Source organism: Saimiri boliviensis, chromosome 8 (assembly GCF_048565385.1).
Source record: "Saimiri boliviensis isolate mSaiBol1 chromosome 8, mSaiBol1.pri, whole genome shotgun sequence".
In the NCBI taxonomy this organism is placed as follows: Eukaryota; Metazoa; Chordata; class Mammalia; order Primates; family Cebidae; genus Saimiri; species Saimiri boliviensis.
Genome location: NC_133456.1, coordinates 126,931,181 through 126,956,789, shown reverse-complemented (window position 1 = coordinate 126,956,789; position 25,609 = coordinate 126,931,181). Strand labels below are relative to the sequence as shown.

The following is a 25,609-nucleotide window of genomic DNA, read 5'->3' as shown; positions in this document are numbered from 1 at the left end:
AAAATATTTGTGTTAAAATCTGGGTGTGTTGATTTTCATGGAGAGCTAAAAATTAGTCCATAACTCACTTAATATTAACTGACATCCACCAGAAACTAAATATGGTAAAATTATATGGCTCAAGAACTCCACAGTGCAAATGGAGATCCACAGAAACAGAAATGGAGAATTGGAAGAACCTTTAAAATTCTTTTTTTTTTTTTTTAGACGGAGTTTCACTCTTGTTACCCAGGCTGGAGTGCAATGGTGCAATCTCGGCTCACCGCAACCTCCACCTCCTGGGCTCAGGCAATTCTCCTGCCTCAGCCTCCTGAGTAGCTGGGATTACAGGCACGTACCGCCGTGCCCAGCTAATTTTTTGTATTTTTAGTAGAGAACGGGGTTTCGCCATGTTGACCAGGATGGTCTCGATCTCTCGACCTCGTGATCCACCCGCCTCGGCCTCCCAAAGTGCTGGGATTACAGGCTTGAGCCACTGCGCCCGGCCTTTCTGTTTCTTTTTGACACAGAGTCTTGCTCTGTCGCCCTGGCTGGAGTGCAGTGGTATCATCTTGGCTGACTACAACCTCCGCTTCCTGGATTCAAGCAATTCTCCTGTCTCAGCCTCCTGAGTAGCTGGGACTATAGCCTTGCACCACCACGCCGGCTAATTTTTGTATTTTTAGTAGAGATGGGGTTTCACTGTGATGGCCAAGATGGTCTCCATCTCCTGATCTCATGATCCACCCACCTCAACCCTCCAAAGTGCTGGGATTACAGGCAGGAGCCACCACACCCGCCTTAGAATTCTTTTTCTTACTTTTAGTATTTACCTCCTTTTTAAGATAAAATAAATAAACCAATAAAAACAGGTACTTCAAAGCTGAAACTGAGTCTTGCCTCCTCCAAGACTGAGCATATGGTTTAAAATGTCTCATGAATTTCCCAATCACACAATTATTTAACAAACTTTGAATGTTGCTTGTTCAGATGCTATGTATAAGCAAAGAAAATATGAGCCAGAGAGACTCCACCCAGTGTTAGAGAAAAGGAACGTGCAAGGCGCATTGGGAAACATCAACCTTCAAGGAGTAGATCAGAAAAAAGAATTGACCGAGACTTTTGGAAGTGTGGTGTGTCGGTGCAGATTGGCCAGCCTGTGCCTGGGGGCCCTGTTACCCCCTTGTTCTTTCCTTTTAGTTCTCTGTCAGTAGCAGTGGCTGGAGTAGAGGAATTGTGAAATCATCTGGACATGCCTGAAATGGGAAAACAGGGAATGCTTGAGCGGGATCATTATCCTGGAAGCACTTGAACATGAGATAGACATTTTCCCAAGTCCTAAACTCCAGTGGAGCAGCACAAACCAACATTGAGGCTTTTCTCCTCTTCCCTCAGGTAGACATGATAGCCAAGGCAGCTGATTGTCCCAACGAATAAGTATGAGCACAGAGGGAAGACCATGAAACATCTGAGGACCAAGAGAACTACTAAAGCATTACATAGAACTAGCCGTATCAGAGAAAGTCAAGCGAATGGATCAGACAATAAGAATTGAAAATAAGCTTAACAAAAAGCTTCAGAGAAAGAAGGGAGAATGTTGGAAACACAAAGCACAAACAAGCATTTGTGAATTGGATGTTGACAAATACTAATAAAATAGCTCAATGGATGGGTTGACTATATAGCTGGAGAGCATTCACGAACCGGAAGGTTAAAGCAAGAAAGGAACTAAGAAATGGAAAGCATGAGAAGAGAGTTAAGAAATATGGAAGGTAGGCCGGGCGCCGTGGCTCAAGCCTGTAATCCCAGCACTTTGGGAGGCCGAGGTGGGTGCATCACGAGGTCAAGAGATCGAGACCATCCTGGTCAACATGGTGAAACCCCGTCTCTACTAAAAATACAAAAAAATTAGCTGGGCGTGGTGGCGCGTGCCTGTAATCCCAGCTACTCAGGAGGCTGAGGCAGGAGAATTGCCTGAACCCGGGAGACGGAAGTTGCGGTGAGCCGAGACCGCGCCATTGCACTCCAGCCTGGGTAACAAGAGCGAAACTCCGTCTCGGAAAAAAAAAAAAAAAAAAAAAAGGAAATATGGAAGGTAGGCTGGGCACGGTGACTCATGCCTGTAACCCCAGGACTCTGGGAGGCTAAGGCGGGCAGATCACGAGGTCAGGAATTCAAGAGCAGCCTGACCAACATGGTGAAACCCCATCTCTACTAAAAATACAAAAATTATCCGGACATGGTGGTGCATGCCTGTAATCCCAGCTACTCAGGAGGCTGAGGCAGGAGAATTGCTTGAATCAGGAGGCAGAGGTTTCGGTGAGCCGAGATCGTGCCATTGCACTCCAGCCTGGGTGACAGAGTGAGACTCCATCTCAAAAAAGAAAAAGAAATGTGGAACATAGAAGCATACATATTTTTTTTTTTTTTTTTTGAGACGGAGTTTCACTCGTTACCCAGGCTGGAGTGCAATGGCGTGATCTCGGCTCACCGCAACCTCCACCTCCTGGGTTCAGGCAATTCTCCTGCCTCAGCCTCCTGAGTAGCTGGGATTACAGGCACGCGCCACCATGCCCAGCTAATTTTTTGTGTTTTTAGTAGAGACGGGGTTTCACCATGTTGACCAGGATGGTCTCGATCTCTTGACCTCGTGATCCACCCTCCTCAGCCTCCCAAAGTGCTGGGATTACAGGCATGAGCCACCGCGCCCGGCCTCATACATATTTTTTAATAGAAATTTCAGAAGAAAAAATAACAGGCAAAAGAATTGTTGCTGAGCATTGAAGACATACTTCAGAATGATAAAGGTTGACTCAACTTTTTGGGATTTCTGGCTTTGGAGAAAAGAAAATTTAGAATGACAAAGGGGAGCACACAGGATTTTTAGGGTAATGAAACTATTCTGTGTGATTCTACAATGGTGGATGTATGCTATTACATATTTGCTAAAACCCACTGAGTGCACAACATCGAGAATGAACCTTCATGTATGCACTTTGGATGAAAATTATCTATCAATGCAGGCTAATCAGTTCTAACCAATAAAACAGGCTGGTGCAGGATGTTAATGGGGAGGCTGTGCGCATATGGGGGAGGGGATGATAGGAACTCTGTACTTTCTGCTCAATTTTGCTGTGGACCTAAATTTTTCTGAAAAACATCAAGTCTATTAAGAAACAAACACAGCTTTTTAAAGTATAAGAGCATAATTGTTATAAAAATACACGTAATGCAGTGTAATTTTAGAATTCAAGGTCACATATTCCTGTAACACATTTTTTTCTTCCATGCCTACAACTTTCATGGAGTGGTCCACTCAATAGGTTCCACATAATAGGAACCTCCAGTAATATACCATTTCACATGTAGCGGAAGGACTTTATAACAGTATATTCCCAACTCTTCCCTTCTATTCATTGTGCTATTGTTGCCATAATTTCACTTTTACAAATGCTTTAAACATACAATACTCGTGCTATTTTTGCTTTTGACAGTTGTCTTTTAGAGCAATTAAAAAAAGAGAAAGAAGCCAGGTGCAATGGCTCATGCGTGTAATTCCAACACTTTGTGAGGCTGAGGCAGGAGAATTGCTTGATCCCAGGATTTTAAGATGAGCCTGGGCAATATAGGGAGACCTTGTCTCTACAAAAAATAAAATGCTAGGTGTGGTGGCACACATCTCTAGTCCCAGTACTGAGAGCTGAGGTGGGAGGACCACTTGAGCCTGGGAGATAGAGGTTACAGTGAGCCAAGATTATGCCACTGCACTCCAGCCTGGGCAGGAGTTAAGTGTTCTGCCAGTACACATCAGCCTTCATGAATTCTTCAATTCTTCCAGCTAAATGGATCTAACCGATATCTGGTTGTGGCTGTCCCAAGTAAGCTAGTGTCCTTCTCTTCCTGCAAGCATGTGTTGCTTCTTAGATTTTGGATCAGTTTTTTGTTCTGGGAACTCAGCTCTTTGATAAGTTCAAAAATACTTGGTAATGTGAAATTACTTTGCCTTTTTTTATTGTAAGGTGGAAGACATATCCCTTCTGGATCTTTACATCCAAAACGAGCTAGAAGTCAGCCCTGGCTAAGTTTTTGTTTTGTTTTGTTTTGTTTTGTTTTGTATTGTTTTTGATAGAGTCTTGCTCTCTTGCCCAGGCTGGAGTGCAGTGGTGTGATCTTGGCTCACTGCAATCTCTGCCTCCCATGTTCAAGCAATCTCATGCCTCAGCCTCCGGAGTAGCTGAGACTACAGGCAGGCACCATCATACCTGACTAATTTTTGTATTTTTGGTGGAAACGGTTTCATCATGTTGTCCAGGCTGGTCTCAAACTCCTGACTTGAAGTGATCCGCCTACCTTGGCCCTTCAAAGTGCTGGGATTACAGGCATGAGCCACCATGTCCAGTCAACTTTTAAATATACAGATGTCTAGCCTCAATGAAAGAACAATATCTGTGAATGAATACCAGGAATTAGTAGTTCTGAACCCCTCAGATGACTTTAATGTTCAGTTAAGTTTGAGAACCACTGCATTGTGTAGGAGAATGAACTTGAGGTGAGAAACATTTAAAACCCAAGTATACAGAGGATAGTGGTGACTTGGCTTTGAATGATGTCATTGGAAATGAAGATACATAGATTGGTCAAAATCAACTTTATGATTGATGGATTGGCAGAGCAAAGCTAGACGGAAATATGAGGATAATTGCTAGATTTCTAACAAGTGTGAGGTTACATCAAACAGTGGCGATTTATGGGACAATTTTATTTCAGAATAAGAACAGAAGTTAATTTTTTTTTTTTCAGAGATATGGTCTCACCATGTTGCCCAGGCTGGTCTTGAACTCCTAACCTCAGGTGATCCACCCACCTCGGTCTCCCAAAGTGCTGGGATTACAGGTGTGAGCCACCATACTTCGCCAAAAGTTAATTTTTCAATGTGTTGATTTGAGATGCCTATAAATCAGCAAATGTTGATGTAAAGAGATAATTTGATGAATGTGTGGGTATGGAAGTCAAAAAGAGATAGTAATTGAAGACATACATTTGGGAGTCATTAGCATAGAGATGGCAGTAGAAGATTCACAAGAGTATGTGTTAGCTAACCTTCACGAATGTAGGAAAAAGAGTCATGCTAATGAATAGAGGGGTAGAAATTTCCATTAAAAATAATTTAGAAGTTATTCAGTATTATAAATAACAAAATCTAATATATGTATATGTAATTATCTTCTTTTAATTATTTAGAAATTATTTTACACATAATAAAATCTGTATAATCATGTATAATCTAGCTATAGCTACACGATACTTTTTTTCTTCACATATTAATTTACTCATTCTTTCATCCATGAATTCATCCAACAAATATATGTATAATGCACTGGTGTTCTCCTAGGAACTAGACATACAGTAGAAAACAGGACGGTGTTCCACTCTTACGGAGCTATCAATATTGAAAGAAATACCAAATACGCATTTATTTGAACTCTCATAGTAATTAGAAATAAGAGCATCAAATATTTACTGAGTACTGCACATTTACTAAATACTTGACATACTGTTTTTTTAAATCTCACAAAAGTCATATTCCTATATCATAAATAAGGAAAATTTTAGATGAAAAGATTCAAAGAGGATTAAATGAGATCAGAAGAAAAGCCACATCTGGGCACATTACTGTGAAATTAAACATCAGAGAGGAACAATAGATATAGATATTTTCAGCTTATCTATTTCTTACCCAGAAAAATTTTGTACTTTATGCCTTTCAGATAATTTCTCTATTTTGTCTCCTTTGTCAAATTCATTGTCATAAAATTGTTCATAATATATATATTTTTTGAGATGGAGTCTTGCTCTGTTGCTCAGGCTGGAGTGCAGTAGCATGATCTCACTTCACTGTAATCTCCACCTCCCAGGTTCAAGCGATTCTTGTGCTTCGGCCTCCAGATAAGTTGGGATTACAGGTGTCCACCACCACACTTTGTGTATTTAGTAGAAACGGGGTTTCACCATGTTGGCCAGGCTGGTCTCAAACTCCTGATCTCAGGTGATCTCAGCCTCTCAAAGTGCTAGAATTACAAGGGCGAGCCACTGTGCCCAGCTTGTAATACTTTTTTAGCCTTTAATGTCTGTCAGATCTGTAGTGATATCATCTTTCAAGCCAAATCTTGGTAATTTGTATCTTTTCTATTTTTACCCATTTTATTGCTCTCTTCAAAGAATCAACATTTATTTATTTATTATTTTATTATATTTTTTGAGACCAGGTCTCACTTTGTTAGGCTGGAGTGCAGTGGTGCAATCTTGGCTCACTATAGCCTCAACCTCCTAGGTTCAAGTGATCCTCCTGACTCAGTCCCCCAAGTAGCTAGGACTACAAATGTGTGCCATGCCCAGCTAAGTTTTGGATTTATTTGTAGTGACAGAGATCTCACTATATTGCCCAGGAAGGTCTCAAACTCCTAGGCTCAAATGATCCTCTTGCCTCGGTCTCCCAAAGTGCTGGGATTACAGGTGTGAGCCACCGCACCCAGCCAGAACCGACATTTAGATTAATTAATTAATCTCCCTTCTTTACTGTTTTCTTTTGAGATGGAGTCTCTCTCTGTCTCCCAGGCTGGAGTGAAGTGGCACTATCTCAGCTCACTGCAACCTCCACTTCCCAGGTTGAAGCAATTCTCCTGCCTCAGCCTCCCAAGTAGCTGGGACTATAGCTGTGCACCACCATGCCTAGCCAATTTTGTGTTTTTAGTAGAGATGGGATTTCCCCCATATTGGTCAGGCCGGTTTCAAACTCCTAACCTCAAGTAATCTGCCCGCCTTAGACTGCCAAAGTGCTGGGGTTACAGGCATGAGCCACAGTACCTGGCCTGTTTAATGTTTTTATTATTTCTTTTACTTTTTTTTCTTTTTGAGATGGAGTCTCCCTTTGTCACCTAGGCTCAAGTGCAATAGCGTGATCTTGGCTCACTGGAACTTCTGCCTCCTGGGCTGAAGTGATTCTTCTACGTCAGTGCCCTAAATAACTGGGATTACAAGCGTGTGCCACCGCTGCCCGTCCGGTTTTTTGTTTTTTTGTTTTGTATTTTTAGTAGAGATGGGGTTTTTCCACGTTGGCCAAGCTGGTCTCAAACTCCTGACCTCATGTGATCTGCCCACCTTGGCCTCTCAGAGTGCTGGGATTACAGGTGTGAGCCACTGTGCCTGGCCTATTATTCCTGTTCTTCTGCTTACATTGAGTGTAATTTGCCCTTCTTTTTCTAACTTTTTAAGGTGGAAGCGTAGATCATTGGTCTAGGACTTTCTACTGAAAGGGTTATTCTATAAATTGTCCTCTAAGCAGTGCTTCAGCTGCATCTTACAATTTTTTAAATGAATTTTTATATATTGCATTTTCATTTTTATTCAGTTCAAGATATTGCCTAATTTTTCTTGTGTTTTCTTTGCCCGTGGGTTATATAAAAATATGTCATTTGTGTTGCTGAGGAATTCTGTCAGCTTTATCTTTTCTGAAAAAGTCTTTATTTTGCCTTCATTTTTGAAATGTTTTTGCTGGATAAGGAATTCTAGATTGAATTTTGTTTCCTTTCAGACTTCAGAGAACTTCTCCTTTTTTCTGCTGACTTTCATAGTTTCTATGAGAAGTCTGCTTTAATTCTTAGTTTTTTCCTCTCTGTGTGATTTGTTCTTTTTCTCTGGTCGCTTTAAGAGCTGTTTATTACAAATTTCAGCAATTTGGTTGTGATGTGCCTTGTCATGGCTTTCTTTATATTCTTCTTGTGATTCTTTGGGTTTCTTGAGTATATTTCATTTTTATCACATTTGGAAAATACTTGGTTATTATTTTGTCAAAATCTTAGCTGCCTTCCTGCTTCAAGACACCAGTTGCATGTATGTTGTACCAGTTGTGTGTCATGTTGTTTTTGGGGTAACTGATGCTATTTTCATTTTGTTTTCTCTTTGTGCTCCATTTCATCTTATTTTTATTTTTATTTTATTTTTTAGACAGAATCTTGCTCTGTTGCCCAGGCTGGCAGGCAGTGGCATGACCTTGCATTACTGTAACCTCTGCCTCCTTGGTTGAAGCAATTCTCCTGCCTCAGCTTCCCGAGTAGCTAGGATTACAGGCGCATGCCACCATGCCCAGCTAGTTTTTATATTTTTAGTAGAGATGGGGTTTCACCATGTTTGCCAGGCTGGTCTCGAACTCCTGACCTCAGATAATCTGCCCACCTCGCTGCCCACAGTTTTGGGATTACAGGCATGAGCCACCTCACCCAGCCTCTTTGTGCTCCATTTTAGATAGTTTCTATATATTTTTCTTCAGATTCATTGATGTTTTCTTCTGCAGCATCTGATCTTTAAATTCCATCCAATGTATTTTTTAATTTCAGACATTGCGTTTTCGTTTTTAGAAATTCTATTTGGAATTTTAAAAATATTTTCTCTCTCCTCACCATGGTCATGTTTTCCTCTACTTTTGTGAACATATAGTGTGTATTTATAAAATCTATTTTTAAAAAGTTGTCTGTGGTTGGGTGCAGTGGCTCATGCCTGTAATCCCAGCACTTTGGGAGGCTGAGATTGGAGGATCACTTGAGGCCAGGAGTTTGAGACTAGCCTGGCCAACGTGGTGAAACCCTGTTTCTACTAAATAAATAAATAAATAGCTGGGTGTGGTGGACGCCTATAATCCCAGCTTCCCGGGAGCCTGAGGCACGAGAATCACTTGAACTTGGGTAACGGAGGTTGCAGTGAGCCGAGATCATGTCACTGCATTCCTGCCTGGGTAACAGAGTGACACTCCATCTGAAAAAAATAAACAAACAAAAAACCTCGTCTGCTAGATTCATCATAGCTGTTATTTCTGAGTTTGTTCCTATTGATTGATTTTACTGTTTTTACCTGACTATGAATCATATTTTGTTGCTTCTTTGCATTCCTGGCAATCTTTGGTCAGATGCCATACATTGTGAACTTCACATTGGTAGTTTCTGTATCTTGCTGAATTGTTTTTTGTTTTTTGTTTTTTGTTTTTTTGAGGCGGAATCTCACTCTTGTCACCCAGGCTGACGTGCAGCGGTGTGATCTCGACTCACTACAACCTCTGCCTCCTGGGTTCAAGTGATTCTCCTGTCTCCGCCTCCCAAGAAGCTGAGATTGCAGGCATGGACCACCACGGCCGGCTAATTTTTTTGTATTTTTAGTAGAGACGAGGTCTCACCATGTTGGCCAGGCTGGTCCCAAACTCCTGACTCCACCTGCCTTGGCTTACCAAAGTGCTGGGATTACAGGTGTCAGCCACCACAGCAGGCCACTGAATTTTTTTATATAGTATGCAGTTAAATACTTGAAATCAGTTAGATCTTTTTGAAATTTTAAGATTATTGGCGTAAGTGAAGAACAGTCTTTAATCTTGATCTATTTTGATTTCACAATTCAGGCAAGGACCTTTCGAAGATTCTACCTGATTCCCTGCCCTGTGTAGTACTGTGACTTGTGATAACATGAATAATTTATTTTCAGCCTTGTGTGAGGTCTAGGAATTTTTCTGTCTACTCCTTTCCAGAGATTATTTCTCTGGCCCCAGTCATGTTCTTCTTGTACATGCACAGCCCAAAACTCAGCCATAGACTTGAGGACACTCCTTTCCAGGTCTCTGGACCTCTCTCTGTAGAGCACTGTCTTCTCTAATAGTCTGTCTGGAAAATTCTAGTGTCCTCTCTGAACTCTAGTATCTATTTCCTCAACTCAGAGAGCCATGCTCTGTCTGGGTTCCCTTTGTCTGCACTAGAGCCTGAAAACTGCCTCCAGACAGTAAGCTGGCTCAATTGCAGCACTCACCTTGTGTTTTCCCTTTGCTCAGGGATCACAGTCCTGCAATGCCCATTATCCACCATCTGAAAACCATTGTTTCATGTACTCTCTCTGGTTACCTGGTTGTTTCAGGTGGAAGGATAAATCCAGCTCTGTCTTTCCATCTTCAATGAAAGCAGAGTTCCAGCAGATGAGATTTCAACACATTTTTGTAAGATTGAAACAATGATAGTTAATAGTAGACACAGGGTACAGAAGGGAAGACCAGTGAGAAGCAATTTTAATTACTTTGAAAAATTTAAATGTCCTATAGGGGCTGAAATAGGATTTGGTTGTGAGTTTGCACAAGGAGTAATGAGGCATTCCTCTATGCCCATAGATCCTTGTACAGTGGGGCAATGACTCCTCTCCTACCACACTCCCAGTCTCTGCACAGTAGGTTATGAGTTTTTGCTCTGCAGGAGTCGAATCAGAGACCATGAAAAGTTTTTTGGAAATTAATTGCAAGATAACTGAAACACTGATGATTCCCAAATCAGTTGATATATCCTTGTTCTTCCTGGGCTTCAGATGAATGTGTATAGCTTTCTATTGAACATCTCTATTTGAATGTCTAATTTATTTTATTTTAATGCATTTATTTTATTTTGTTTTAGAGTCTCACTCTGTTGCCCAGGTTGGAGTGCAATGGTGCAATCTCAGGTCACTGCAACCTCTGCCTCCTGGGTTCAACCAATTCTCCTGCCTCAGCCTCCTGAGTAGCTGGGATTATGGGTCCGTGCCACACTATGTCCAGGTAATTTTTATATTTTTGGTAGAGGTTGTGTTTCACCATGTTGGCCAGGTTGATCTTGAATTCCTTGAACACCTGAACTCTTCAAGTGATCCACCTGCCTCAGCATCTCAAAGTGTTAGGATTATAGGTGTGAGCCACTGCACCTGGCCTCAACGTCTAATGTATTTTAGATACAACATTTTTAAAATACAATTCTTGGCTGGGCACAATGGCTCACACCTGTAATCCCAGCACTTTGGGAGACCAAGGCAGAGGATTGCTTGAGGCTAGGATTTTGAAACCAGCCTGGGCAACATAGTAACACCCCATCTCTATAAAAAGTATTATTAGAAAAACTTAGCTAGGCATGGTGGTGTATATCGATAGTCCCAACTACTTGGGAAGCTGGGACAGGAGAATCTCTTGAGCCCAGGATTTTGGCGCTGCAGTGAGCCACAGTCATACCACTGCACTCCAGCAGTTGGGCAACAGAGCCAGACCTCGACTCAAAAAAAAAAAAAAAAAAAAAAAAATCTTCTCATAAGAGAAGAATGATTCTTAAAGAATCATTTAATCTCATAATTCTTGTTCTCCCTATAAACTTGCTTCTTCTCCATTTCTTTTTATCAGTTAGAAGTAGCAAACCCATGCATGCTACTTTAAAAATAATTATCTAATCCAACCACTGCTGTGCCTCCTTTGCTAAAAACCCTAATCCAAGCCACTGGCATCTCTTGCTGAGACACTGCAATGGTACCCTAACTGATTTTGCTGCTTTCATTCTTGACTTCTGTTCTGGGCTGAATTGTGTCTCTCCCAAATTCACTTGTTTAAGTCTCAACGTCTAGTACCTCAGAATGTAACCGTATCCAGAGATTAGGTCGTTAAAGAGAAGATTAAGTTAAAACGAGGCCATTGGGCAGGACCTTAATCCCATATGACTGGTGCAATCATAAGAGGGGGATACCAGGGACCCATGCACACAGAGACAAAGATGTGAAGAGGCAGCAACAAGGGTGGCCATCTGCAAGCCAAGGAGAAAGGCTTGGAATAGACTCCTCCCTCATGTCCCTGAGAGGAAACCAGCCCTACTAGCCCTTGATCTTGGAATCCCAGGCTTCAAAACTGACAAAATGAATTTCTGGGTTTTGTTTTTGTTTTTGTTTTTGAGACAGAGTCACACCCAGGCTGGAATGTAGTGGCATGATCTTAGCTTACTGCAACCTCCACCTCCTAGGTACAACCAGTTCTCCCATCTCAGCCTCCAGAGTAGCTGGGACTACAGGCATACGCCACCACACCCTGCTAATTTTTGTATTTTTTGGTAGTGACAGGGTTTCACCATGTTGGCCAGGCATGTCTCGAGCTCCTGACCTCAAGTGATTTGCCTGCCTTGGCCTCCTGAAGTGCTGGGAGACATAAGCTACTGCACCTGGATTATTTCTGTTCTTTAATCTGCCCAGTCCGTGGCATTTTGTTACAGCAGCCCTACAAACAATTATACCTCCCCCTTCCTATAGCAGTGTGGATATTTTATTTGTTGTTTTGTTTTGTTTCCGAGACACAATCTTGGTATGTTGCAATGGCACAATCATGGCTGACTTCAGCCTTGACCTCCCAGGCTCAAGCGATCCTCCCAACTCAGCCTCCCAAGTAGCTGAGACCTCAGGTGTGTACCACCACACCCAGCTGATTTTTCAATTATTTTGGAGAGGTGGGGTCGCTATGTTGCCCAGGCTGCTCTTGAACTCCTGGCCTAAAGCAATCCTGCCTCAGCCTTCCAAAATTCTGAGATTACAGGTGTGAGTCACCATGCCTGGCCCACTATGGATATTTTAATTATGGCAAGCCAGATTATATCATTATTCATGCTTAAAAACCTCCAGTGACTTCCATGTGGCTAAAATAAAATCTAACTTCTCTAGCAAAGCTTGTGAAGTCCTCCAAGATTTGGTCTTTGTCTTCTTTTCGCTATGCACTGATGGCGCTGGCTTTCTTTCATTCCACAAACACACCTAACTCGTCCATTCTTCCGTCTTTTTCACTTGCTGCTTCCACTGTCTGGAAATCTCGTTCTGCAGACGTTTGTGGGGCAGCCTCTCCTTGCCACGTAAACGCAAATGTCACCTGCTCAGAAAATCCTTGCCTAATGGCCTTAGCTAATGTAGTATCCCCCATCACTTTATTCAATTATACTGTTTTTCTTTACAGTATTAATTACTAGACAAAATTATCTTTGTCATTCATTTACCTTATTTTTATTTGTCTCTGCTCACTGAAATGTAAGTTTATTGAGAAAAGGACCCTACAAATATTTTGCCCCAGGACCTAGAACATTGCATGGCACATAATATATATGAAATAATAATGTAATCAATCAATAAGGAAAGATTGATAGATGAATAAATGTATAGTTCTGCCTGGTTGAAATGACGGTCAGGTTTTTTGTTTTGTTTTGCTTTTGAGATAGGGTCTCACTCTGTCACCCAGGCTAAACATTTTTTAAATTTTTTAAAAAACCTAACCATTTCTGCCAGGTGCAAACATGGCTCACTGGAGCCTTGACCTCCAGGCTCAAGCAATCCTCTTACCTCAGCTTCTCAAGTAGCTGGAACTATAGGCATGCACCACCACACCTGGCTAACTTTTGTATTTTTTGCAGAGTTGGAGTTTTGCCATGCTGCCCAGGCTACTCTCCAACTCCTGAGCGTAGGTGATCCACCTATTTTGCACTTCCAAAGTGCTGAGGTTACAGGCATGAGCCACTGTGCCTAGCAGAAATGGCTAGGTTTTAAAAATACAGTAATTGAATAAACATCAGATTTCTGTGTGACAGCTAATAATTTATGAGAAGACCCAGGAGGTCCCATGGAGAGGTCCGCAGGGGCTACATGGAACTGAGGTCTCCTGCCAACAGTAATGTGAGTGGCTTTGGTAGCAGGATCCTCCAGCCACAGTCAAACCTTCAGATGTCTGTAGCCCATGCCAATACCTTGACTGAAATCTCATGAGAAACCCTGAAAAAGAACTATTCAGCTAAGCCACTCCCAAATCAAATCCTTGACCCAAAGAATCCATGCACAGCAAGACATAGCTAATACATTCCCAAATCTGGAAACTAGGTGTCATCCTTGATAACTTTCTTCTACTTCAATTCCAATATCAAAGACATTTAAATATCTTTCAGATCTTTCATTTCTCCCTGTCTTTCCTACCACTATTCTAATCCAAACAACTGTCTTCTTTTTTTTTTTTTTTTTTTTGATTCTGGGTTTAACTCTGTTGCCCAGGTTTTACAGTGGTATGATCTTGGCTCACTGCAGCCTCAACCTCTTGGGCTCAGGTGATACTCCCACCTTAGCCTCCCAAGTAATTGGAACTACAGACATGCACCACCACACCTAGCTAATTTTTTCTATTTTTTGAAGAGACAGGGTTTCATCATGTTGTCCAGATTAGTCTGGAGTTCCTGGGCTCAAGCAGTCCTCCCACCTTAGCCCAAAGTGCTGGGATTACAGGCAAGAGCCACCGCACCCAGCCCAAACTACTGTTACTTCTTACTTAGGCAGGTGCAATAACCTCTTAACTGATCAGCCTGCATCCATTCTGGCCTCTTGTTAATTCAGTCTCCATTCGCAAAAGGCTAAAGTGTTCTTTTTCCAACATACAAATCTCACAAACTCTTCACTTGCCCTAAATAATTGCAATGAATTCCGTTAAGTGCCACATTGGCTATAACTCCAGAGAGTACAAGCACACAGAAAAGGAGCAATGAACTAGGAAGAGTAGGAACCAGGCTTTCTCCTTTTAAAATTAATAAGTGTTAAATTGATGACACATAAACATGGCGCAAAATTCCCATGAAATATCAAGGACACATTTCTGTATCCCCACTTCTCCAGTTCTCTCCAGAGGCAACAGTAGGCATTTTAAAAGGTTGTAAAGGTGTTTTAAAACTTAGGCAGTTTTAAAATGCATCATTTTGGAGGTATTTTATGCATATTTATTGACAATTATGAAAAGCACTTGAAGTAAACTGCCCTTTTCTCTAAAATCGGCCTTCAGCCTACTTTCAAAGCCATTGCTTACAATCCTTTTTCGGATCATAACCACTCTGCTTTCAAAATCAGGTAAGGGCAATGCAGACGTAATTTATCCTTTTTCTTTATTGCTAACAGGAGTTATAATGATAACATCAGACACACTGTCATAAACTGCCCTTCTCTCTAAAATCTTGACGTTCAGCCTACTTTCAAAGTCATCACCTGTAATCCTTTTTCAGATCATAACCATTCTGCTTTCAAAACCAGGTAAGGGCAATGCAGACATAATTTTTTTTTTTTTTTGAGACGAAGTCTCACTCTTGCCCAGGCTGCAGTGCAGTGGCATGATCTTGGCTTACTGCAATCTCTGCCTCCCAGGTTCAAGTGATTCTCATGCCTCAGTCTCCACAATAGCTAGGATTACACATGCACACCACCACGCCTGGCTAATTTTTGCATTTTTAGTAGAGACAGGGTTTCACGGTGTTGGCCAGGGTGGTCTCTAACTCCTGACCTCAAGTGATCTGCCTGCCTCAGCCTCGCAAAGTACTGGGATTACAGGCATGAGCCACTGTGCCTGGCCAATGCAGATGTAATTTATCCTTTTTCTTTATTGCTAACAGGTGTTATAGTGATGACATCAGGCATACTATCATAAAGTAAACTTCCCTTTTCTCTAAAATCTTGGCCTTCAGCCTACTTTCGAAGTCATTACCTATAAGCCTTCTTCAAATCATAACCACTCTGCTTTCAAAATCAGGTAAGGGCAATGCAGATACAATTTATCCTTTTTCTAACAGGAGTTATAATGATAACATTAAACCCACTATCATTCCATTTGGGCTGTCATAACAAAATGCCATAGACTGGGTGGCTTATAGAGAACAAACATTTATTATTTATAGGAGGCTAAGTCCAAGATCAAGATGCTGGCAGATTTGGTGTTGGTGTCTGGTGAAGGCCCCTGTGTGGATCATACATGGTTGTCCTCTTGCTGTGTCCTCACATAACCAAAGAAGTGAGGGAGCTCTCTGGGAACTCTTTCGTAAAGGCACTAATCCCATTCACAAGGGCTCCATCCTCATGACATCGCACCTCCCAAAGCCCTGTACTACAAAAACCATCATATTGGGGATTAGGTTTCAACATACGAATTTTGGGAGATGCGATCATATTTTCTGTAGCACCTACACATTTTTGTTTAATCTCCAACTCTCTAAATTTTTAATCTGTTACTTGAGTGATTGTTGGGAATATATGTGGTTCTCATCCTTAGCTATCTGTGTGTGAAGTACATTGTCCCACACCAATATGTCGTTTGGAGTGTTCTTTTCTCCTAAAGTTTGTTGATGTTTCTTGACTTTTTTTTTTTTTTTTTCGGGAGATTGCCTCTTTCAGGAGCCAGATTCATGGCTTTTAGTAAAGCTTCTGTTGAACATTAATTGTGTTCCCTTTATTGCGTGTAATTATTTAGTTTTTTGAAACCTAAATCCAAGCCATCACATTCAATCCCTGTTAAATGTCATGTTGTTTGTTTCAACGCATTTCTTAAGCCTGAATATATCTTTAAGAGTCTTTGATTTTTTTTCCATTAGTAGAACTGTTCACGTAAAAGAAGAAAGAAACGAAAGAAGGAAGGAAGGGAAGAAAGAAAGAAGAAAGAAGGAATTTTTTTTTAAAAAAGCTTGGATTCCATGGTTACTTATACATTGAATTTGCCATTGATTTATTGCATGCCTATATTTGCATATTACTATGGTTTCCTAAAATTTTTCCTGTCCTTAACACTACAGAAAATTGGAAAAGAAGCCCAGCAATTCCGCCTACTTCCCCACACCAAGGTTCTAGGCAATCAAAATAAATGGAGGGGAAGAGAGAAAAGGGAAGGGGACCAGGAAGTCAAGGGGCCAACCTCAATGAGAAGAGTCATGTCGGGGACCATCTTCCCAGGCTAGAGTGCAATGACGAGATCTCAGCTCACTGCAGCCTTGAACTCCTGGGCTCAAGCAATCCTCCCTCCTCAGCCTCAATAGTAACTAAGACTACAAGTGTGTGACACCACACCCGGCTAATTTTTGTATTTTTGTAGAGACAGGGTTTCTCCATGTCACCCAGGCTGGTCTCCAGCTCCTGAGCGCAATGATCCACCTGTATCCCTAAGTGCTGGGATTACAGGTGTGAGCCACTATGCCCAGGGTCTGGTGCCATCTTATGGATCCTGTGTGTATGTGTGAATACATGTGTGTGTGCACGTGGGTATGTTTATCTGTTTTTGTGCAGCTAATAGACTATATTTAAAGTCTTCCAGATGTTGGAGACAGAAATGAGTTACCATAAAGCTAAAGAAGCTTACATTTTCTTCCCAAGGCCCTATGTCAGGCACTAGCATTTTTCATTTGCATTTATATATATATATTAAGTGGACCCCCTCAATTCCAAGATCCATCCCTTGGCAAGGTTATATTTTATTGTAAACCTTTAGATTTAAATGTAGAGGTGAAATAATAAATGAGAGGCAGAGTATGAGAATAGTATTACTTCATACTGGCTGGGGAAAATCCTGCATTGATGAAACATTTTGAGTGGCCAGGTATGGTGGCCCATGCCTGTAATCCCAGCACTTTGGGAGGCTGAGGTAGGCAGATCGCTTGAGATCAGGTGTTCGAGACCAGCCTGGGCGACATGCTTAAACCTCATTTCTGTGAAAAATACAAAAAATTAGCTTGTCTTGGTGGCACACGCCTGTGGTCCCAGCTACCCAGGAGGCTGAAGTGGGAGAATGTTTTGAGCCTGGGAGTTCAAAGCTCCAACGAGCTATGATCACACCACTTCACTGCAGCCTGGGCAACAGAGGGAGACCCTATCTCAAAAACAAAAAAATATTTTTTTGAGCCAAGTAGATTTGGGATGAAAGTACCTTCAAAGTACATATGTTTCTGGATTAGATAGTTTACAAATATGTAATAGTTTGGACACAATGAAAACATCAGATTAGACAGCTCTTCATACTAATGTTACAACTAGCTCCTCCTCTTAATAGGCAGCTGTAATCCCAGCACTTTGGGAGGCCGAGGTGGGTGGATCACAAGGTCGAGAGATCGAGACCATCCTGGTCAACATGGTGAAACCCCGTCTCTACTAAAAGTGCAAAAAGTTAGCTGGGCATGGTGGCACGTGCCTGTAATCCCAGCTACTCAGGAGGCTGAGGCAGGAGAATTGCCTGAGCCCAGGAGGCGGAGGTTGCGGTGAGCCGAGATCGCGCCATTGCACTCCAGCCTGGGTAACAAGGGTGAAACTGCGTCTCAAAAAAAAAAAAAAAAAAAAAAATAGACAGGCAGCATTGTTCAACTTCGATTTTAATAATTGGAGTACTGTGACTGGAACTAACATTGTGACCGGAACTAGCATTGTGACCTAGTTTGTTTATTTTAAAATTTATTTTATTTCTTTATTATTATTATTATTTTGAGACAAAGTCTGGCTCTGTTGCCCAGTCTGGAGTGCAGCGGCACAATCTCAGCTCACTGCAACATCTGCCTCCCAGGTTCCAGTGATTCTCATGCCTCAGCCTCCCAAGTAGCTGGAATTACAAGCAGGTGCTACCACGCCCAGCTGATTTTTGCATTTTTAGTAGAGATGGGATTTTGCTATGTTGGCCAGGCAGTCTCGAACTCCTGGCCTCAAATGATCCACCCACTTTGGCTTCCCAAAGTGATAGGACTGCAGGCCTGAGCCACCATGCCCAGCCTGTTTCTTATTTATTTTTATGTTATTATTATTATTATTTGAGATGGAGTCTTGCTCTGTTGCCCAGGGTGGAGTACAGTGGTGTGGTCTCAGCTCACTGCAACATCTGCCTCCTGGGTTCAAACGATTCTCCTGCCTCAGCCTCCTGAGTAGCTGGGATTACAAGCATGTGCCACCATGCCTGGCTAATTTTTATATTTTTGGTAGAGATGGAGTTTCACCTTACTGGCCAGGCTGGACTTCAGGTGATCCACCCGCCTTACAGTGGCTCACACCTATAATCCCAGCACTTTGGAAGGCTGTTTCTTATTTTATTAGTCTAGTGCAGACAGTAAATAACTCAGATTACATCACAGCTACAAAACAGATATCTCGTTTTTCATGCTCTGTTAGTTCTACTCCCTCTAATTAGAAACGATTCCCCTTTGGTGCACTAGAATTAGAGCAGGGAGCTGAGCACAAGCTGTACTGCTACAAATGTCAATAGCAACTGCTCTAGTTCTGGGTAAAACACGTTTTTCAACTATGCTTTTGTCATTGGAGTAGAATTGAATGATGTAAAAGATGAGTTTGGAGCTGAAGAGTACTTATGTGTGTGGTGACTCAGCTGTGAGAGGACCTAGCATGCCATTTGTGAGGGATTGAAATCCCTCACAAGCAGGAATTAGTAGACATGAATTTGTTGTGTTGACACTTCTGTCATTTACAGTCTTCATTGTAGCTTCCTGTAAAACAGGAGTAATAATGGGCCCTAAAATTCAAAGCAGCTGTTTTGATGTGTGTTAATCTGGTGATATTAAAGCAGATTCCTGTGTATGGATAGATGTTGATAGTAATGAAGTCGAAGTGTGGTCTGCCTTTAGACCAGTTGTCTCCATGCTGAAAGCAACTGGTTCTGTAGCTTTGAACCGTCCCACAATTATAAGCCACTATTGACCGTGACATCAGATGAATGTCTGGTGATGGCTTAATACCTCTCACCTTTATTAGAGATATTTAGTTAGGCTAAATTAAATGCCCAACTGGCTACGAGACTCTTCCAGATAGAAGACTGGAAACTTCATGATCTGAATAAGGTTCCTGTATTCCCACAACCCAGAAGCCCTCTCCCTTAATTACCTCTCCCTCTTCTCACTCCTAGGATAGAGGCACTCCCCATTCCTCATTCATTCCTAGGCTCAAGTTGTCAGAAATGACTAGGAAGAAGGGAGAAAAACTCAGGTGGCAAAGGGCATGGACGAAAACCCATGGCGACATGGAAAGAAAACGCGGTGATACATGGAGGAAGAGCACAAGAAAACTTATTGGGATAATGGAACTCTTCTGTATCCTGATTGCGGTGATGGCCTCGCATGGTTGTAAATGGGTTGAAATGGACAGAAGATACACCCCTCCCCCAGTCACTTTTTACTGTAGGATCTTTTTTTTTTTTTTTTGAGACAACTTTCTCTCTCTCCCAGGCTGCAGTGCAGTGGTGCTCTCTCGACTCGCTGCAAACTCTGACTCTTGGGTTCAAGCAATTCTCCTGCTTCTTCACCTCCCGAGTAGTTGGGATTACAGGTGCTCACCACCACGCCCAGCTAATTTTAGTGTTTTTAGTAGAGGCGGGGTTTCTCCATGTTGGCCAGGCTGGTCTCGAACTCCTGACCTCAAGTGATCTGCCCACCTCGGCCTCCCAGAGTGCTGGGATTACAGGCATGAGCCATCACTCCTGGCCCGAGTTATTTAAAAATAAAAAGCAAAGGCCAGATATGGTGGCTCACAACTGTAATCCCAGGATTTTGGGAGGCGAGGGCGGGTGGATCACCTGAGGTCAGGAGTTCAAAACCAGCCTGGCCAACATGGCAAAACCCCGTCTCTACCAAAAATACAAAAATTAGCTGGGCACAGTGGTGGGCACCTGTAATCCCAGCTCCTCGGGGGCTGAGGCAGAAGAATCGCTTGAACCCAGGAGGTGGAGGTTGCAGTGAGCTGAGATCGTGCCATTGCACTCCAGCCTGGCGACAGAGCAAGACTCTGTCTCAAAAAAATAAATAAATAAATAAATAAATAAAAATAATCAATATAAAAGAAAGAGAAAAAATAAAAAATAAAAATAAAATTAGAAAAGATAGGAAATGTGATGAGGATATAGGCTTCAAGTGAGTTGTATGTAGGACAGGTTACAAAAGACCCAGCAAGTTTATCTCCCCCACTTTTCTTATTCTTTAAAATAAATAAAAAATTTCCTGGCAATTTTTGTTTAAAAATTTATCTCTTGTTATTTCTAAGTGTTTGGTGTGTTATTTGTTGTTTCGAAGTGTTTGGTGTATACTCTGATCTAAGAGTTCATATTGTGAATGTTTTTTCTTTGTTCTCTTTTTTTAATAGCAAAAGATACCTTTTTGGAAGCAAGATCTTGCTAACTTTTTTTTTAGATTGGTGTTATACCAGAATGTTTTATTTATTTTATAGAATGTTTTAGGCTGGGTGTGGTGGCTCATGCCTGTAATCCTAGCACTTTGGAAGGCCAGGACAGGTGGATCACCTGAGGTCGGGAGTTCGAGGCCAACCTGACCAAAATGGAGAAAACCTGCCTCTACTAAAAATACAAAATTAGCCAGGTGTGGTGGTGCGTGCCTGTAACCTCAGCTACTTGGGAGGCTGAGGCAGGAGAATTGCTTAAACCCAGGAGGCAGAGGTTGCGGAGAGCCGAGATCATGCCATTGCACTCCAGCCTGGGCAACAAGAGTGAAACTCCATCTAAACAACGAAAAAGAATGTTTTATTAAATATTAAACGACAGTACAGGACTGGGCACAATGGCTCATGCCAATAATTCCAGCACTTTGGGAGGCCAAGGCAGGAGGATTGCTTGAGACCAGGAGTTTCAGACCAGCCTGGGCAACATAGCAAGACTCTGTCTCTAGAAAAAAACAACAAAAATGAAAACAAAAAACCCCACTGTACAATTCTTAGTATATTAGTCTTACTTACTTGCCCACAGAGATCTAGTCAAGTAAATCATAGGCTAATAAAAGTCCATTTTTTTTTCTCTTTTTCTATTGGCTTACTTGACACATATTTTATTTATTGGAAAAGGCCTTGATACTTAGCTAAAATTCTTAATCTTGCCATACCTAAGTATGCTATTTTATGTTTTATTTTATTTTAGCTGGAGTTCAGTGGCACAATCTCGTATCACGGCAACCTTAGCCTCCCAGGTTCAAGCAATTCTCATGCCTCAGCTTCCCAAGTAGCTGGGATCACAGGCATGCACCACTACACCCAGCTAATTTCATTTTTTGTATTTTTAGTAGAGACAGGGTTTCACCATGTCACCATGTTGACCAAGCTAGTCTTGAACTCATGGCTTCAGGTGATCTGCCTGCCTTAGTCTCCTAAAGTCTAAGTATGCTATTTTAGAAATCTGGTTGTGTTTTAGAAATTGTGGGTAGTTTCTACTTCTAACATTGATGTTGAACACACCCGGTACACAGGCCCCACTTGGTACAAGTTAATATTATTGATCAACTGTCTTCCTACCATCTTTGGCCCAGAAACTATGTCTCTTTTTTTTTTTTTTCTTTTTGAGACAGAGTGTTTTGCTCTTGTTGCCCAGGCTGGAGTGCAAGGATGGTGCAATCTCAGCTCGCTACAACCTCTTCCTCCTGGGTTCAAGCGATTCTCCTGCCTCACCCTCCCAAATAGCTGAGATTACAGGCATGCACCACCACGGCCTGCTAATTTTGTCTTTTTAGTAGAGACAGGGTTTCTCTACTATGTTGGTTAGGCTGGTCTCAAACTCCTGACCTCAGGCAATCCGCCCACCTTGGCCTTCCAAAGTGCTGGGATTACAGGTGTGAGCCACTGTGTCTGGCTGAAACTATATCTTTTAGTTCATTTGCCCTTTCTGTGAATTAGCTTCCCTCCAGATTTGCCACATTTGATTTGTTCTGCTTTCTTTGTTCCTATCTTCTCAAATGAGATGGCCTATGTTACTTATTTTATTTATTTATTTATTTATTTATTTATTTATTATTATTATTATTACTTAAAAAGACATTTATTCAGTGTTATGATCAGACTATTACATTTAGCAATCAACAGCATGGGTGCAAAAAAAAGAAAAGAAAAAGAAAATGAAAAAAAATCTACATGAAAACCCTTTGTTGGAATGCTTTACACCTTCCACAGAACAGAAACTAAAATAACCTGTTATACAATTAGTCACAAATACAGTCCTCGAGTTTTTTGCCCATACACATGAGTATTTGTCTAAATCATGTCTTCTTTGGCGCAGCTAGGCCCTGCCACCACTGTGCTTGGCTGAGTTCACAAATCTATTATAACCTGTAGCTTCCCTGTCACTTCTCGGGCTCTCCTCTCCTGCTGAGCTTTGTTTCCTAATTAAAATCTTCTGCCACTGCCATAGCTACTGCTGCTACTGGAACTGCCATAGCCACCTTGGCTTCGTGGTTTGGCAAAGTATTGGCCGCCACCACCACAGGGGCCAGAGCTTCTGCCTCCAAAGTTTCCTCCCTTCATGGGTCCAAAATTTGAAGCCTGATTGTTGTAACTGCCAAAATCATGGTAGCTTCCACCACCTCCAAAATTGCCTCCATCATTACCAAATCCATTATAGCCATCCCCACTGCCACCATATCCACCATCACCATGGCTGCCACGAAAGCCACCATGACCACTGAAGTTTCCTCCACAACCAAAGTTGTCATTCCCACCGAAACCACCTCCACGACCACCAAAGTTTCCGGAACCACGTGGACCTCTCTGGCTGGATGAAGCACTCGCCTTCTCTTGCTTTGACAGGGCTTTCCTAACCTCACAGCCGTGGCCGTTCACAGTATGGTATTTCTGAATGACAGTCTTATCCATGGAGTCATGGTCGTCAAACGTTACAAAGGCAAAGCCCCTTTTCTTGCCACTGCCTCTGTCAGTCATGATTTCAATCACTTCAATTTTTCCATAATGTTCAAAATAATCTCTTAGGTGATGTTCTTCAGTGTCTTCTTAATGCCACCAATGAATATTTTTTTCACAGTTAAGTGGGCACCTGGTCTTTGAGAATCTTCTCTTGAGACAGCTCTCTTTGGTTCCACAACTCTTCCATCCCCCTTGTGTGGCCTTGCACTCATGGCTGCATCCACCTCCTCTACAGTTGCATTCGTAATGAACTCAAAGCCCCTGGAGCACTTGGTGTTTGGACCTCTCATGACCACACAGTCCATGAGCAATCCCCATTGCTCAAAATGGCTCCTCAGGCTCTCATCGGTTGTTTCGAAGCTCAATCCTCCAATGAAGAGCTTCCTTAGCTGTTCCGGCTCTTTAGGAGACTCTGACTTAGACATGATCGCAGGGAGAAGAGAGACTTTAACGATGCTTCTTCGGCAGCGTCCACGGGCAGAAAGCTATTTTATTTATTTATTTATTTATTTATTTAGAGACAGTCTGGCTCTCTTGCCCAAGTTGGCTTGCAGTGTTGCAATCTCGGCTCACTACAACCTCCACCTCCTGGGTTCAAGCAATTCTCCTGCCTCAGCCTCCCAAGTAGCTGGGATTACAAGGTGCCCACAACCATGCCCAGCTAATTTTTTGTATTTTTAGTAGAGAGGGGGTTTCACTATATTGGCCAGGTTGGTCTTGAACTCCTGATCTCAGGTGATCCACCTGCGTCGGTCCCCCAAAGTGCTGGGATTACAGGTGTGAGCCACTGTGCCTGGCCTACTTGTTTTTATTAAGTTACAAGTTCTTCCATCTTCTTTATCATCATCCTTATCTGGGTGAGTCACAATTCATATTTTGAACTTGGTAACACACATTTTGTTTTTCTTGGTAGAAACAGGTTTTGTCTTTAATTCCTGGCCTCAAGCAATTCTCTTGGCTTGGCCTCCTAAAGTGCTGGAATTACAGGTGTAAGCCACCGTGCCTGGGGTATTTTTTAATATGATGTAACAGTTCAGAAAAATGTCATCTCCCCTTCTTTGCCACATCATGTATAAGTCTTTGCAATCTATTACCCAGATTCACTCTGTATTCCCAATTTTGAGAAATCATAAATGCATTATCTATCTCAAATAGTGGGTTATCTATCTCCAATACTGGATTTTTCTTCAAAATGAGTTCTTTTTCAATGCGGCTTTTACCTTATTAAATTACCTGTCTAAAAGTGACTGCAAAGAAATATAAAGGATCCACAGGTAATTTCTTTTTATTAAAAAAGAATACTTTTTATATTTCCTTTTTAAATAGCTTTCAACCAGAATTGTCTAGGAGAGGCAAAGATATAACCTGTTTATCTGGTATCACCATCACCCAAAGCATATGATATGAGTTCTGAGCTTTTCTGATTTAGAGACCTTGTACTTTTTCTCATATATATATATATTTTTTTTTGAGTCAGAGTCTCACTCTGTTGCCCAGGGTGGAGTGCAGTGACATGACTTCGGCTCATTGCAACCTCTGCATCCCAGGCTCAAGTGATTCTCATGTCTCAGCTTCCCCAGTAGCTGGGACTATAGGTGTGCACCACCACGCCCGGCTAATTTTTGTATTTTCAGTAGAGATGGGGTCTCGCTGTGTTGCCCAGGCTGGTCTCAAACTTCTGACCTCAAGTGATCTGCCCACCACAGCCTCCTAAAGCGCCAGGATTGCAGGCATGAGCCACTGCACCCAGCTGGAATTTGTCTAATATTCTTCTCTTGATAGACTGGGCTTAGGGGCTTGGGGATGATGATGACAGAGGTAAAGTGCTATTCTCATCATATCATGCTGGAGTCCATTGCTAAATACTGAGCCGGATCACTTGGCTGAGGGGTACTTGTCAAATTGTGCCACTCTAAGTTATTCTTTTTTTTTTTTTTTTTTTTTTTTGAGACAGGGGGTCTTGCTCTATTGCCCAAGCTGGAGGGCAATGACCTGATCACAGTTCACTGCAACTTCAATCTCCTGAGCTCAAGCAATCCTTCCACTTCAGCCTCCCGAGTAGCTGGGAAAGCAGGTGTGCCCACCATGCCTGGCTACTTTTTTTTATTTTTTGTAGAGACAGGGTTTCACTGTGTTGCTCAGGCTGGTCTTGCACTCCTGGCCTCAAGCAATCCTCTTTCCTTGAGGGACAGAGGAATTACAGGCGTAAGCCACTACGCCACAGCCAAGTTACTCTTATTAAATTCCCTTTCTACACTGTACTTTTTAGAAGTCACAATGCATAGTTTACAACCAAAATGAGTGACTGAGGCAAATGTCTTAATCA

The 25,609-nt window shown here is 42.0% G+C and overlaps 1 long non-coding RNA gene and 1 pseudogene across 1 annotated transcript; one reads left to right on the top strand and one right to left on the bottom strand.

Moving 5' to 3' along the window:
- The first annotated feature begins 2,408 nt into the window (after positions 1 to 2,408).
- Positions 2,409 to 20,611, top strand: LOC141585486 (uncharacterized). The gene is made up of 2 exons (XR_012519048.1): positions 2,409 to 4,872; positions 10,452 to 20,611. It is a non-coding gene; the product is annotated as an uncharacterized LOC141585486 (long non-coding RNA).
- A 2,132-nt stretch (positions 20,612 to 22,743) lies between these two features.
- LOC101038901 (heterogeneous nuclear ribonucleoprotein A1-like) lies at positions 22,744 to 23,743 on the bottom strand (annotated as a pseudogene).
- Positions 23,744 to 25,609: the final 1,866 nt, after the last annotated feature.